Raw genomic sequence first — 18,046 nt, 5'->3', positions numbered from 1 at the left:
TATTTCTTACAGCAGTTCTTCGGGGCCTGTTTAAGGGTTAATTTGATTTTATTTTTTGATTTTAATTTAATTATGATTTTAATTGTAGCTTTGATCCTTAATTATTTGATTTGTGATTTTTTAAACTATTTTTTTTTTAATTTATTTGTTTCATAATGCCCGTAATGATTTTTGAATTTCTTTATTGATTACTTTTTTTTCTCTCAATGATTGTTAATCAATTTATAGTAATGTTTTCAGTATTATTATTAAGTTTTTTGATATTGAACTATTGTTGTGAAGCATCTCTTCTGAACTTTGTTATATCGCACCTTCGGTGGAACAAGGGCTCAACTCCACTTTTTGTAATTTTACAGGAGAGCCATTTTAAAGTTTTTTTTACATTCCGAGTCGTATTATTCGTCTTTGTACTGCTTCAAAGTGTTTGTTCTTTGCATGAAATACGACCTATTTATTTGTGAATATGGCCATGTAGTTTGCAAGTGCCAAATATTTTTTGTTAATTGCTATTAATATTTTTTTCAAAATAAGGTGTACATTTATGCCTTTGTTCCACCAACATTTAAATCGTTTTGTAATTATGACCATATTTATCGTTCGTGTTTTAAAGATTTTGAAAAATAGAAATTAGTTTAATTGTTGCAAAAAATGTTTTATTTTATAATTAAACATCTTTTTTAGGAACTTCTGTTGAAAAACCTTAAAAAACTCTAGCCAACTCTTTGGAATTTGCCTTTAAAATTAGCGTCAATATTAACGTTATAAAATCTTTGTCCATAGTAATCAGTCCGTTTTTACTTTACTCTAACAAATCAAACTCACTTACTCACTAACTCCACTTGAACAAATCAAAACTAACAAACATAAAACTACAAACAATCTTCATAGTTATTGTGGTACAGACCACTTTGGCATTTTACAGTAAATATTTAACAAAAAAAAAAAAAAAACGATAAAAAGAAAACGTATCTAAGAAACTAAAATAATAATAGCAACGATGCTTTCATAGAAAACAAATGAATCACGTAGCGCGAGATCTATCCCTTAAATAGGTATCTGTAATTTCACCCCATCTCATCCCGTGGGTATCGTAAGGAGGCGATGGAGGAAAAACCACTAGAGGGTGGGCAGCAGCGCCTTCTAAGCACAGCCTAGCAAGCGTGGCGATTACGCCAAATCCCCTAAATGGCAGACACGACAAAAAATTGTCCCCCAGTCCCCGGCGGCTCCGATAACGGCGGGGCAAGAGGCTATAATCTCCGGAAGAAGCCAGGCCACCACACCCAACGACGACACTTGGCCCTGGCAACATATAACGCTAGGACGCTGCGGACCGACGTGAAGCTCATTGAGTTAAAAGAAGCTCTCAGCAGGTTGAGCTGGGATATTATAGGCTTATCTGAAGTCCGAAGAGAGGGAGAGGACTCGATGTCTCAAGTCTGGCAACCTGCTGTACTATCGGGAGGGCGACTAACAGTCCCAGGGTGGTGTCGGGTTCCTCGTCCGCAAGGTTCTCGTCAACAACATCGACGTCGTCAGGAGAGTGTCGAGCAGGGTGGCGTACCTTATACTCAGAATATCCAAGTGGTATTCGCTAAAGGTTATACAGGCTTACGCACCGACCTGGACACATCCATATGACGAAGTGGAAGCTATGTATGAGGAAATCTCTACAGCCATACATAGCTTTACATGCCACTACACTGCTGTGATGGGGGACTTCAATGCGAAGCTAAGCAGACGATGCGGTGATGAGTTGTGAGTGGAGCAATTTGGATACGAGCAACGGAACTCCCGGGACTGGCTACTGACTGACTTCATGGAGAAGGAGGGACTCTTTATAATGAACTCCTTCTTCAGGAAGCCTGAACGGCGCAAATGGACCTGGTTGAGTCCCGATGGCACCGTCAGGAACGAGATAGACTTTATCATGTCGACGAACAAGCACATATTTAGTGATGTCTCAGTGATCAATGCTGTGAAAACAGGAAGTGATCACCGACTTGTCCGAGGCACATTGAATATCGATGTCAAGTTTGAGAGGGGTCGGCTGATAGGGTCTGCGCTCCGACTTGCGCCTGCTCAGATTCAAAACCCCGAGAGCTTTCAACTCGAACTCCAAAATTGCTTTGGCCTGTCGCCTGGCCGACTGCGTAAATGTGGACGAGCTCAACGACGGGCTGAAGAAGAAGAAGAACCAACGCAGGAGCGATCGTCGTCAAAAGCATTAGGGGAGGCTTATGCTCAGCAGTGGGCGTTCATGAGCTGGTATTATGATGATGATAATGATGATTTTTTTATTCTGGTGGTCTTCAACGAAGGTGGCTTGGATGCTATCAATTGGTATAGGTATAACTTAGAATAAAGCTTCAGAGTTTAAACAGCAACACCATTTTAAAATTAAAAAAAAAAAATTATTTGTCACAGTGTAATCAACTACTCAGAGTTAGAAAGGAATTCGGTATGAGAAAGTATGAATTGTTTTTATGCCTATTTTATAAAACATGTATTGGAATAACAACACCACATTTGTTCATAACACTATAAAATAATAAAAATGTTGGAAGTACAAAGTCACAAATGTTGCAATGGCTTTGTCTTTCCAAGCATTTGCTCACGAAAAAGGCATAAGTGTGCTAAATATGACTTTGTCTCTCCAGGAATATCAAATATCAAAAGGCATATTTACCTTCGCGGCTTTGGCGCTCCAAGATAAAAACATTGCGCGCGGGGGCAACGGCGCAACTGACCAATGAGACGATGTCGCGCCAAAACGCCCACCAATTCGATCCAAAATGACAAAGACACTATTGCCGTGTAGCGACTTTTAAAGTGAATCTAATGGGAATCTTTGTCCCACTAGATACTAGAGTGTTTTTTGGGCATTTCTGCATATTTAACTCATTTTACGATTTTTTGTAAGATACGCCCTTGTTCCACCGAAGGTGCGATATGTTCTTTTTTAATATTCGAAACTATTTTTGGTTAAGTGATACTATTGTGTTGTGTATTCCTGTATATTTATGTAATACCGTTTGTTTCCAAAATAAAGTAAAATAAAAAAATCTCAATCTGACGATTGACGCTTGAGTATTTCAAAATGGTGATTTTTTTTGCACATTATAATAATGGCCACGAGTTTGCGTCAGATCGAAATCGTCAGATTATATTGAATGAGAGCTTTTTTTTAATGCACTTAACGGCCCCTTAGAAAATCTGACGCGCTCGATTAAATTTTTTTTTCTTCATTTTTAACCCTTACGTACAACCACCCGCATCGTGCAAACGATCAGATTAACATACGTACATTATTAAAAATGCGTAGGACATTGATGCTATCAATATCTGACGCGCTAGAGTATTTCCATGCAACAGTATTTTTTTACATATTTAAAAATCTATAGCCGCTTCCCCCACCGATGTAAAGGTATAATATATAACATTTTTTTCTTCTTATCATGTAAGCTTTGTAACCTAATAGGTCTCTATGACGCTCGAGTAAATCCTCATTTAGCATCGTGGGCTCCTCTCACTAATTTATACTTGAATGAATTTAGAATTAATGGCTTTCACTAGTGCCGAATAGCACAGATGATTTCGCCAATGTCACGTAAGATGGAGAAGACACGACGGAGATTGGTCGGTGAATTAGAGGTAGCAACCTCAGTAGAATTTTGAAGACTGCCAAAATAGTAGGTATTATATATCAAACTATGAACCTAAAACAACACAAGCACTAAATATACTATATACATAAACAAGAATATTATTAATAATTTATTTACATCTACACTATAAACAATTAAATAATAGAACAATCACCTAATTTATTTACAATTTAATTCTATTACGTTTGATATATCTACACAAGAATGTACAATGATGACTAAATACAAGCATCAATAAGCAAACAATATTTACAGGACGGGGGATTTCAGGGGGAAGGACATCGTAAAAAGGGTAAAGGAGTTTGGGACAGTTGAAAAGGATATGGGATGCTGAACCTTCGTCGAGGCCACATTCGCACAGTGAGTGATCACGCACCCTAATTTTTGCTAAATGCACTGGAGTACATGAGTGACCAAGGCGCAAGCGACAAATTGTTGATGTTACCCAGCGGTCGGCATGTCTATGAAGAAAAAACCAAGGGCGCCTTGGAATATTAGGCTGAATGACAGAGTAGTGTTTTCCCTTAACCGATGTTGACTCAACCCATGATGAAGTCCAGGATTTGTCCAGATGAGTTTTCGCCAACGATCGCAGGTCTTGACTTGAGTTAAAAAAATGTTCTAATGAGCCAAGTTGAACCGCTGACTTGGCACAAGAGTCTGCAGTCTCATTACCTGGAATACCAGAATGGCCAGGGATCCATACCAGTAAAACTTCTAAGCCTTTATGATAGCATGAGAGTAAAGCCTCCCTTATCTTTAAAACGATAGAAATTCTTAATTTACTACGAAACGGGTTAGCTTTAATCGCTAACAGGCAACTTAGTGAGTCACTAAAAATTACAGATTTTGGAATATTATGAGAAAGTGTAAATAAAATTGCCTCCAACAGTGCCACAGCTTCTCCTGTGAATACTGACGAATGAGGAGGACATTTGAATTGTAGGACAATTTTATATTTGGGAATCCAGCAGGCAGCACCAACACAACTATCTGGGGAGAGCTTTGATGCATCTGTATAGATGTGAAGATAGTCTGACCAATTTTGATAAGTCTTTTCTTGAAACTTTGTTTTTGTATCGGATGCACCTTTAACTAGACCAAGATCTGTGATGACGGGAGGGGGATATACTAAAGCTTGATAGGAAGTATTAAAAATAGGGTTAGCGGGATATGATGCTAGAGGATGGGGTAATCTGGTGAATTTAAGAAAGCTGTCTAATAGGCAGGATGGGAGGGTTCTCATACTATTGGAGCAAAGAAGGGAAAGCTCGTTTAGTCGAGACCATAAGGGATGGGAAGAAATTTGGAGAGTTTTAATGACATAACGATCGCACAGATATTTCCTTCTGAGATGTAAAGGAGGGTCAACGCACTCTACTTGTAAGGCATTTGTTGGTGTAGATTTCATTGCACCAACAATAATTCTTAGGCATTTATACTGAATTCTATTTAACTTTTCTGAGTCACTCTTGTTAAAGGGGTCTAAGATAAATGTTCCATAATCTAGATGACTTCGTACTATTGCATTGTAAATTAATTTTAAAGTGTAAGGGTGGGCACCCCACCAAACACCTGATACTGCTCTAAGGGTATTAATGTTTCTTTCGCATTTTTTAATAATGTAGTCTACATGAGAAAATCCGCTCAGTCTGAAATCGAGAACAATGCCTAAGAATTTGACCTTATCTGTGAAGTGAATGCTTTGACCCCTAATATACAAATCAAAGGACGGGATATTCCTCTTTTTTGTGAACACAACTCCGTGGCTTTTAGGGACGGAAAGGGATAAGCCATGGTTTGAAAGCCACTGGTCAAGATAGTGCAAAGCAGAATTTAGCCGAAAAGTAGTATCATCCTGGGAATTTGATCTACGATACAGGACAATATTGTCCGCGTATTGAAGGATATTACAAAAGCTATTAACAGACAGTTCAAGATCGTGAGTGTAAATGCTGTACAGCAGAGGACTAAGGACTGAGCCCTGGGGTAGACCTTTCCAGACAAGTCTGGGGAGAAAAGAGTGGTTTTGGTGTTTAACCACTATGGTTCTGCAAGACAACAGGTTGTAAATGAAATGCACTATCCTCGGAGGAATACTCAGTTGTAGCATTTTCTGCCTGAGCACCGGAAGAAGTACATTGTCATATGCAGAAGTGATGTCAAGAAAAATACCTACCAGGAACTCACCTTTTGCAAAAGCAGTTCGAATGTCTGTTGATAGAATACTCAAACTATCTATGGTGCTCAAACCCTTTCTAAAGCCAAATTGAAAGGGCGAGAGAATTTTTCTGCTTTCCACTATCCATTCCAGTCGATTTTTGATAAGATGTTCAGTAATTTTGCACAAAGTGGATGATAAAGCAATGGGTCTATATGAATTAGAATTTAGTGGGTCTTTGCCTGGTTTCAGAATTGGAATAATTATTTGTGACTTCCAAGGTTGCGGGACGATTCCTGTCGTGAAACAAGCATTAATTATATTCAGAAAATTTTGTTTAGCTTTATCATTTAAATTTATTACGAATGAATAGGGTACACCATCTTCCCCGGGAGTAGAGTCTTTAAGGCCGTTCAATGCGCATTCTAATTCAGCGAAAGAAAATGGTGCGTCCATAGTATTAGAAACAGACGGAATTATGGGAGTTGGAAAGCTGTCCTTGAAAGGAACATAAGGAGGGGCGAGTTTGTCTGTGAAATCGTTAAGCCATGCCACTGGATCATTGGATGTGGGATTAGCGCAATTAATGGATCGACGAAATTTCTTAAGATTCAACCAAACTATATGTGCGGGAGATCTGGGGGAAAGGGACTCACAGAACTTAATCCAGCTACTTTTTTTCTTCTTACGGAAGAGCTTTTTACACTTTGCCTCGATATGACGATATTTGATGAAATTTTCAACAGTCATAGATAGTGTGTACGCTTGTTCTGCTTCTGTTCTTTCCCTTATCAACAAGCTACATTCCTCATCCCACCAGGGAGTGGAAGCGTAGTAAATTTTTTTATTAAAATTAATTTTGTTAAAATATTTGTCAGCTGAAGAAATGAGAGCACTATAGAAATGGTTGTAATAAAAAAAGATATTTTTATCATCTACAAAATCCGGAAGACAATCTAACATGCTATCAACAGATGCGGCATAAGAATGCCAGTCTGGATTGTGGAGTTTATACTTTTTAAGGGAAGGGACTGTAGTGGAAAGTGGTGGGGAACTTTGAATGAGAGAGAGAAGGATAGGATAATGATCGCTGCCGTAGGTAGATGATAGAGTCTTCCAGGAAATTCGGGAAGAAAGAGCAGTAGAGGATAGGGACAGATCAACAGCAGACATGGCATTCTGATTAGGGCAAACCCTGCGCGTCGGCGATCCATCATTGAGTATGCAAAGGTTTACATCGTCAACAATGTCCAACAACACTTGGGCAAACCCATCACAAGAATGGCAACCCCACAAAGTGTGGTGAGTGTTGAAATCTCCCATGATAATGATAGGACTAGGGAGGGAAGAGAATATGGATCGTAATTCCGGGCCAAGAGAAGAGCGAGGATGAGGGATATACAGAGATAGGAAAGAAATGTTGAAGGCTCTAATGGCAACGGCATTTAAATTAGGACTGAGGGAGGGAAGAGGGATTTGGAAGAAGGGAGTGGAGTGCCGGACAAGAATGGCACTACCCGCATACCCATCATTCCTGTCATCCCTCAAACAGGTGAAACCTGGAACCCGGAACCGGGAACCTGGAACCAACCACGTTTCAGCGATGGCAATAATGATGGGTTTATAAAGATTAATTAATAAAAGGAGTTCATGTAGTTTAGGACGTAGGCTTTGGCTGTTCCATTGAAGGAAGTTGATTTGAGCCATTGGTAAGGGAATCTAAAATATAGGATAAATGAGAGGCAACGTTGGTCGGTAGTGTCGAGTCAGTATACTTAGTGGCAATGGAAATGAAAATTTGGGTGAGACTTTGTAAAAGATTGAGATTAAGAGTAGGAGAGGAGGGATCCTTATTTAAGATAAGGGCGCAGCCGTTGGGTTGGGAAGTGGGGCAATTAGAAATAATAGAATCATGAGCCTGTTTGTTGAACCCTTTTCCCAAAGCTGGTCGGGGACGAGGAGTTCGGGAATCTGTTTTTCTATATGAATGGTAAGGTGAAGAGGTAGGTACAATAGGTGGAGTAGAACTGGTCCTTTGGGGGATAGAGGGGGAGTATTTGATTTGAGAAAAAATTTCTTTGGCTACTTCTGCATAGGATTTAGTGGAAGGGGGGATACGGGAGGATGCTTCCAAGTATGAAATGCTCTCCTGTGCCATGATGACCTTGATGGATTGCTGACGAGAAAACTCTGGACAGGACTTATTGATAGTAAAATGTTTGCCTGAACAGTGTAAACATGTCGCATTATCTTCAGAAACCTCACATGACTCACCAGTATGAGGCTGCGCACATTTATAGCATCTAGGCTTTGACCTACACTGAGTTTTTATGTGACCATAACGACAGCAGCTGAGACATTGGATTGTCGGGAACTTATAAATTTCTACGGGAAGGGATGTATGGTAGGAATATATTTTTTCTGGGAGCATTTGCCCCCTGAAAGTCAGGACAACAGATTGAGTAGGTACCCAAGTAACAGTACCTTCGCTTATTGTTTTTCTATTTAGACGTCGAGCCTTCATGACCTGTCCACAACCGGAGGGAAGCTCCAAGGACTCAACTAGTTCCTGCATAGACCAGTCTACTGGTACGCCTTTAACCAAGCCGATTCTAGTGATGTTGTATGTCGGTACCGTAGTTTTATATTTACACAAGTCGAGAACCGGATTAGATAAAAAAGAGTTGGCTGCTTCTGCAGAAGTAAATTGTACAGAAATTTTATTTCGTCCAACGTTCTTAACGCCGTCATTAACAACGGATTTAATTTTATTAGTATGTAAGAACTGACCAAATTTAATGGCTCGGATCGTAGTTCCTGAGGCTGGGTCTGAGACTTCTCGTGAGACATGGACTATGAAAGGACCTTTGTCGTCCTCTGCGTAGCTCTTAGGAGCTTCGGAAAAAGAGGGGTGAACATAAACGGTCTGTATAGAGGGAATAGCGGCTGTAGGATCGCTTATAGTAATTTTTGGAGAGGGATTAGTGGACAGATCATCGGCTGCTAGACGTTTTCGAGAACTCTGAGGATCACCAGGGTCCGGTGGATCCGGAGGTCTGTCTAGGTCCATTATAATTAAAAGAAAGAGAAGAAAAAAAAATTAGTTAGAAAAAAATAATTTGATTATTCTAGTTAAAATACAAAAAAAAGCACTTACCAGGACTTACAAATGTTACTAGAACTAATACAACTAATTACCCACTATTTTAACTAAAAAAATTACAATAAATCCTAATAAAAATAAATTAAGCGACAACAATCTCTCTAATACGTGTGTCAACCATCAATTCGCGCCAAAAAAAAAAACTAATTTATACTTCGTCCAATTGTTAATTTTCTTTTTGACAGTTCAAGAAAATCTGAAATTAGTGACTCCCTCACACGTTACCAATTGGATTTGAAATAATAATCGATTTTATTTAAGAAGAATTTTCAATTGATTAAATGAAATGTTTTTAGTTTAAAAATATTAATTATTTACTCCTTTATTAGTGGTTTTCTTAGTTTATTTAATAATTTTACTTGTTTAATTGGTATACACAATTACGTATCTAGTTTGTTAAAATTAAATAAATAAGTAGGTAGCTATGTGGTTTTCCAAGTATATTTGCTCATAATTCTTGGTATAAACTTGATTTAGACTTTATTAACATAAGTTTTTTTTTTAAATATATATATATATATATATATATATATAAGTTTTAACATCCATGGGCTCTTAAGTGCCCATGCTTTTTTTATCTACATTTTAATTTTCAAAGCATTGAGGCGTATTATTTTCAACACTGCATACTTCAAATTGCGAACTAAAGCTTACTTTCTCTAATTCGATGGTGAGTCCAAACTGACCGTGAGAGATATATATATACCTATATATACATATATACACTCACAGGCACAATTAACCGCCCACCTGTATTTCTTCCTGTTTGCAAAAAATATTAAGCTTAAAGAAAATTTGGTGGCTTATCAGTCTTTGTTTTTTGTCAAGTGGGTACTTCAGCAATAAATTAAACACTTGTACCCTTGTTTCCTTTCTTAAATTTGTGTCACCAAAACATTTTTGGCATTAGTCGTTAATTGACATTGTTGCCGTTACGTTACCGTGTTTACATATCCTGTTCTCTTTTGCAGTGCTGTTTGAATATTGTGTAATTAGACTTCTTAGTGTTCTTTTATCGTCTGTAACCATAAAAAAATGCCACTAGACGCTACTGGTGTAGCTAGGGCTGTAGCTTTAGCTGATGCTGGGTACAGCCAACGTCGCATCGCTCGGACGCTCGGTGTATCTCGAACAATCGTACGGAATGCCATTAGACGATTTCGAGAGACTGGCTCATACACGCGGAGGCCAGGTCAAGGCCGAAATCGGTGCACTTCCACCCGAGATGACCGCTTTGTTGTTAGTAACGTGTTAAGAAATCGTTTTTGCACCGCAACTGAAGCTCGTTCTAGTCTTTTTGAAGTGAGAAATGTTAGTGTGAGTGAACATACAATTAGACGGAGACTGGCAGAAAGAAACCTTAGGGCTTTCCGTCCAGCTCGTGCCCCACAACTTCTCCCACAGCACCGTAGAGCTAGACTTGCCTTTGCACGAGAATATGATAATTGGACTATGGAACACTGGAAGAACGTACTGTTCTCAGATGAGAGCAAAATGGCTTTAAGAAGTCCAGATAAACGTCAGCGTGTCCACAGGCGCAAAATGAGAGGTTTGCCCCATACGCTATGACTGAAACAGTGGGTTACCAGGGAGGGTCAATAATGATTTGGGGAGGTATCTCTTACGAAGCTCGTACCGACCTCGTCGTCTTTGATAGAGGCAGTGTGAATACTCAGAAATACGTGTAAGAAGTTCTTCAAGACCACGTCATAATTTTCGCACCATTTATAGGGGAAAATTTTAGGTTGATGCATGATAATGCACGTTGCCATGTCGTTAGATCCATCACTGAGTATCTTGACGAGGCCGGAATTCACACTTTACCACGGCCGGCACGTAGTCCTAATCTTAATCCCATAGAACATATTTGGGACAATCTTAAAAGACGTGTTCGAGCAAGATTAACAGCGCCTACGACCCTCGAAGAGCTTAAAACAGCTGTGGTAGAGGAGTGGCACAATATCCCCCAGTCAAACATTCAGGACATCATGAAGGGACTTCCAAACAGACTTCAAGAAATCATTAGAGCTCGAGGTGGTAACCGAATCACCGAAGACAGTTCCGAATCACCGTGAACTATGCGTCATCTGGTTCCGACTCACTGGAACATTCCACTGGCCCGGCATCACAAGATGTATAGACGACTCAACCTGCTATCGACCTCCGGTCTCCGAGGGGAGTGATGTGGCGACATCTATCGAGCGACTACGAACTGCGTAACTAGAGAAAAATTGACGTATGCTACATCGCGCTATCAGAGTTTTCAAAGTGATTGAGTATATATAAAAGAACCCGACAACAACCGGGGGGGCGTTAGACCGCCAGATACAATACCCGTCTGGTTGGAGGATCCTCCCTTTTCAATGGCGAGTGAGGAACTTCACACCCTGTCCATCACACTCCCCAAAGACATAATGTTATTTATCGAATATCGATACCATAAATGATGTTATTATTGACCCATTTGATAATGTAATGTGAAATGCATTTGATTAAAATTTTGATCAGAAATTTAACTTAATTTTAATATTGTAGGTAATTTGAAATAATACAATGGTACAAAAGTCAATTTTTCTTTATTTTATATTTTTATATTGTTTTCATATCTTTAAACGAATTTGAATCATTATAATGAAACAATTTTTTTGGTTTTTATCGCAGTTTATTAGCCAAATAAAAAATTTATTTACGACTTTGAGAGCGAAGCTACGATTAAAATCGAATGAAGCTGGTGAAATGCAATTAATTTATCACAGCACTAGTGCTTAAAAAAAAGACTTAGAACGTAACTGTTTCTGAGACGTTTCGTGATAACTGTTCTAGATTTCGCATGTTACTATAAAGTAAGCTCGAAAAGTATACTACCATATATTCAAGCATATTATTTAACGTGCCAAAAAAATTACGTATTTAAAAAAAAACTATGTTATTAATAATTATTAAAAACCTGACCGTTATTTGAAGCTTACTTGTTTGAGATAGGCCCCTCCACTGTTTTCCGTCTTATTCACCTCTCTTTCTACCCTATATGTCTGTCTCTTTCGCACACATCCCCACCTACCACCAGGCAGGGCCACGACATTTGATGTAACGGTCGGAGGCCCGCTCGCGTCATTGGCGTCCTGTTTTCCGTCGAGAAAGGAAGTCAGATATCACCTTTATCTGCGTATTACAAAAGTGTTCAATTCTGGTTGAACGTAAGTGTAAAATATCTTCTGTGCTTCAAGGTGGGTTCATTGCGGTGAAATGTAAGTACAGCTTTGAGTTTTTGAGTGATTTTAGAATAATATAACGATTTTATCGTTCGGTACAAATTAATTAGTCATTAATTTGCAAAAGTTAATTTGATTGTACATGTTACTTTCTACCCTTAAAATTTTTATTTTTATTAAAATGTTATAAAAAGATTTTTCAAGGCGATATTTTACTACCCGTCTCTTACTATTTTTTTTAGCCATACATGTGATTTTAAAGTATGTATTTAAAAATATTTGTATAGGATGGACGACTTTATCGATGAGCAGCAAAATGTGGAGTACGTTCCTGCATTGGCTTCGACAAGTGCAATGTCAACGCGTGAGACACGGCAACAAGCAGAAGATAGACGGTGTACTAAGCCCACGGATGCTTCAAAATCTAAAAGAGCCAGGTCAGTGGGTAGCGCGTCATCAAGAAGTAGTAGTAGTTCAAGTAGTAGTAGTTCAAGTTTGTCTACATCATCTTCCGATGCAAAAGCAAAACGATCTCGTCGCCGTAAACGCAAGCATGGTAAAAAAAGGAAGGGAGGAAAAAATAGTTATGATAAGAACCGCCTGGATAAATTAACGCAGGATATAGACGAACTGCGCCGACATTTAAATTTTAGTGCTCCTAGCAACGAACAAAGTTCTTACAATGACCAAGAACCAATTGTAGACGATAATGTAAGTGGTATCTTGTATAGCGAATTTGAACAACCTGCTGAGCAAAGTCAATCGCCTTTTCATTTTAACTTCGACTTTGAAACAAAATTAAAAGAATCTGCTATACCTAAAACACCACAACATTTCTTAAAAATTCTTGATGATATTCAATATTTTAATAAAAGTGAATGGTCTGAAGTGCGTTATGCAGAAGTACAAAAATTATACAACCACACACCGGGCTTTGTAGATTTAGAAACAAACGATGAAGTAAAATCTTATGATCAATTGCGTAATTTGTCATATAATGATAAAGCTTATGCGGCTCTTTCTTTTTGCATTCTTAAGCAAAGGGAGGCCCTGCAAGCCAGCCTTAAAGACTTAATTTCCTGGGCTAGTAATGAAACGAATTTCAGTGTTGAAAATATGCATGATAAAATTAACGACTTATTCTCAAAAGGTGAATATGCCAAAGTTTCTGCGGATTTATTACAATTAGTCTGTGGACATCGTGCCGAAGCCATACAGATGCGTCGGCAAGGTTTGATTAATTCAGTACGTGACCCACTGCTGAAGAACACCTTACGTAAAATACCCCCTTCCAATAAGCACCTTTTTAATGAGGAATTATTCACTACATTTCTGCAAAAGGACAGCGGTGTCAAAAAAGTCTTTATGCCACTGAACAAGACCAATACTGGCCCTGTTTCGCAAGCAGGATCCAGCAGGTCAATACGCCACCCCTCGCAGGGGTCGGCTGCTTTTCATGGGCCCTCGCAGGGTACCACAAATCAAGGATGCTGCTCCTCCCGAGCTCATTCACAACATTTTTGTAATCAACAACCCTCGCAGGGTATTTTCTGTAACCAGCCCTCGCAGGGCTATCACTATAATCGTCCCTCGCAGGGACAACCTTCGCTAAATGCAACAAATCGCACAGCACAGGCGACTAGAGGTTCCTTTCGTTCGCGAGGAGGTAACACGAGCAGCAGAGGTCAAAATAAAAACGAACATAAGCGCCCTGGAAATAGAACCGACTTCGACTCCATTAACAAAAGACGAAAATACTGACTCGACGTTCAAGGCCGGGCAACTGCTTCATTACTACCGCCAGTGGGAAGAAATGGGAGCTCCAAAGTTTTTACTACAGATAATAAAAGGGTATCGGATACCCTTTCGCAAAAAACCTCCCTTAGTCTTCCCCAGCATCACAAGCGTAGCTTATTGCACTCCAGAATCAGATGCAATGACGGAGATAATAGAAAAGATGAAATCTCAGAGAATTTTAGAAAAAGCTCAGCTCTCCCCAAGTTTCTTGTCCACGATGTTTCTGATAGCAAAGAGCGATGGCTCGAACCGGCCTATATTCAATTTAAAAGCCCTGAACCGATATGTTATAACCGAACCATTCAGATTGATAAATGTATTTCGAATACCAGAGTTCCTGCAACAGAACGATTGGCTGTGCAAAGTGGATCTTTCACATGCTTACTTTCACCTACCTATAAAAGAAAGTCACAGGCGATTTCTTCGGCTGATTTACAAGGGAGAACTGCTACAAATGACTTGCCTTCCCTTCGGCCTAAGTACGGCTCCGAAAGTATTTGCTTCATTGACCAATTGGATTGCTCAAATTCTGAGGCAGAAGGGTCTACGAATAATTGTGTACCTGGACGACTTTTTAATAGTCCATCAGGATCGATCCACGTTACGAATTCACGTACAAATGCTCCTAGACCACCTGCGTTACCTAGGCTGGCAGATAAATTTAGAAAAATGCTCTCTTGTTCCCGAAAAGAGTCTAGTCTTTTTAGGTATCCTTTGGGATCCTTGGAAGAACAAAAAATTCCTTCCAGAAGAAAAAATGAAGAATATAACCAGCAAGATACTTCCTTTGCTGAAAAGCAAACGAGTAAAACTTCGAGAATTACAGAGTGTTGTGGGGCACTTAAACTTTGCAAGTTTTGTTGTGCCCAACGGCAGGTTGCATTTTCGAGAACTCCTAATATTCCTCAACTCTTTACTGAACAAGCCTGCAGTAGCAGCACAGTTACCAGAAAAAGCTATAACAGACCTAAAATGGTGGCTCCAAAATTGTCATCAGTGTTCAGCAATTCACCTACCACCGCCGACCCATTTCATAACGACAGATGCTTCCGATCTAGCCTGGGGAGCACAAATCGACGGACATTCAATATCAGGGACATGGACCGACGAAGAAAAAGCCTTACATTGCAATATCAAGGAGATGCTTGCGGTCCTGAAAGTTCTAGAGAACCAAGGTTACCTACTGCGTCAGTCGACGACGTTACTCCAATGCGACAATCGCACAGTTGTGACTTACTTGCGGAACGAAGGCGGAACAAGATCTGTTCCTCTGTTGAAGCTGACGGCCAGGGTTTTTCACCTAATCAGTCTCAATCAGATTCAACTGTCGGTTTATCACATTCCCGGTCTCTACAACAGCCATGCCGATCATTTATCGAGGCACCGGCTACCGCCGGAGTGGCATCTCCTAGAACATTGCGTAGAAAAGATATTCCGCAAGTTCGGGACACCAGTAGTGGATCTCTTCGCATCTCGTCGGGCGCATGTAGTAGCCAACTATGTGTCACTGGAGATAAACGATACAATAGCCCTATATCACGATGCTTTTTCTCAAGTATGGAACTACAGCCTAGCTTGGATATTTCCACCACCATACATAATTCCGAAAGTCCTGTCTCATTTGAACTCGGCGATCGGAGTGTACCTGATAGTGGTCCCACGCTGGGAACGAGTTTTTTGGCGAGCCGATCTAAAGTCACGAGCGCTGGCAGCTCCGTACACGATATACAAACTGGAACAGAACCTCATAGATACAACGACCAACCTTCCACCTCCCAAAGTCCAGGAGATGACCTTGGAGGTCTGGAAGTGTAGGGGTGGTCAAGGAATTTAATCGAGTGGAGTAAAAATCAAAGGCAACTACTCTTATCTTCCTGGCGTCCTTCAACTCGCAGAACGTATCGAGCAGCCTGGAATAGATGGTTAAGCTGGTCTAAGAAACATAAATTAGATCCTTTTCAACCGGATGGTTCTATATTAGCTAGATTTTTAGCTGACTTGCATATAATTGAGAAATTGTCTTATAACACAATTTTACTACATAAATCCGTAGTTGCTACACTTTGTAATGCGAACCAGCCTACTGACTTAAGTTCTCATACATTAGTTAAACACATTATCAAGTCGATAGCTTTAAAGAAACCAGCTAATCGAAAGCCTCCTATATGGGACATCAACGTGCTAGTTGATTACATGCAGAGTATGCCCATAGATGAAAACAATACTTTCGATACGTCCAGACATACGGCGGCGCTACTGTTGTTATGCTCCGGTAGACGAATTCACGATCTAACATTACTTTCAATAGATTCACAGCATTTAGTCGAAAACAATAATAGTTTAGTGATGTGGCCAATTTTTGGGTCAAAGACGGATAGCTCTGAGCATAGGCAGTCAGGTTGGAGGTTGATTTCTAACTCTGAAAACAAAAAGTTAGATCCAGTTTTTTGGGTTAAACAAACTATGAAACTTCTTGAACCGAAACGTCAAGCTTGCAACTGTACAAATCTTTTCATTAATATCAGAGGCAAACCTAAAGCAGCCTCACGTACCGTAATTGCCGGCTGGTTTAAATCGTTGCTGAAAGAAGCTGGTATATCTGCCTCGGCTGGTAGCGTAAGATCAGCGGTAGCATCTAGAAATTGGGCTGATAATCTTCCTTTAGACGAAATTTTATCACGAGGAAATTGGAAGACATGTAACACATTTGCTCGGTTTTATAAGCGCGAAATCCAACCACAACCAGCTAACAGTAGTGTTACCAGTTTATTTAACCCAATTGACTGATTTTTTTGTTAAAATAATATTGTTTTAATTATTATAATTATTTTTAATGAAAATTACTGAATCACATTACTTTTTAAATACATTGAGTATTTTTTGTTTTGGTTATACATCGATTACAATAATTAAATACCAATTTTAAAGTTTATTTAACTGTTAGCTTTCAAAAGAAGAACTTAAAAGATTTATTTTTGTAAAAGTTAATATGGTATAATATAGTATACTTGGTTTTCAATAAATATTTTTTTTATCACACATCCCATTTCGTGAACCTTTCTCTTGTGTTCCTTTTAATTTATGTGGCTATCATTCACATTGGCGTCCACTACCACCAGGCGATAACAAACAAATCTCAAACAAGTAAGCTTCAAATAACGGTCAGGTTTTTAATAGCAGCGTTTTACCTGAAAATAAAACGCTTATTAAATACTTACCTTATTTGAAGCTTACATTTTTAACTCTGCCTGGTGTTTTTCGATCCAATAACGCGAGCGGGCCTCCGACCGTTACATCAAATGTCGTGGCCCTGCCTGGTGGTAGGTGGGGATGTGTGCGAAAGAGACAGACATATAGGGTAGAAAGAGAGGTGAATAAGACGGAAAACAGTGGAGGGGCCTATCTCAAACAAGTAAGCTTCAAATAAGGTAAGTATTTAATAAGCGTTTTATTTTCAGGTAAAACGCTGCTATTTTATTGTTTTTTACAGTTTCGTACCAAGTTACATTTTAGGCAAGAAGCTTATATAAAACACGTTCCAGGCTATTTGTCAAATGTCAAAATGGCCTCTCATTTTGTGATGACTTTAGTTAGGAAGACGGTATCGGCTACAAAGTATGGATACTGTACTCATGAGTAGTATCGAAAAAATGTATCGTACTCAAAAAAAGCATCGAAACAAAAGTATCGATACTTCTAGGTATCGAGTACAAACACAAAAGAACTCGTTACCTACAAGTATTGATACTTCGACTGCCAAAAAAAAGCTCGTTGCTTCCAATTATCGTAAAAATTCTGAACAACTGTTTCCAAATTTCAGTCGACGATCAAAAAAAAAGGTCGCTTCAAATTATCGAACAAATACTGAACAACTGTTTTCGAATTTCAATCGACCGAAAAAGTAATATTACCCATTTGAAACGTCAAAAAGTACTCATTGAGTAAAAGTATTGAGTATGTACAAACTATCGAGTAAAAAGTATCGGTAACGAATGGAAATGTACTTGATACCACAAAGAGTCGATACTTTTTTCTTGTCCCTAAC

The sequence above is a fragment of the Melitaea cinxia genome, chromosome 1, assembly GCF_905220565.1.
Source record: "Melitaea cinxia chromosome 1, ilMelCinx1.1, whole genome shotgun sequence".
Lineage (NCBI taxonomy): Eukaryota > Metazoa > Arthropoda > Insecta > Lepidoptera > Nymphalidae > Melitaea > Melitaea cinxia.
This window is presented reverse-complemented; position numbering follows the sequence as displayed.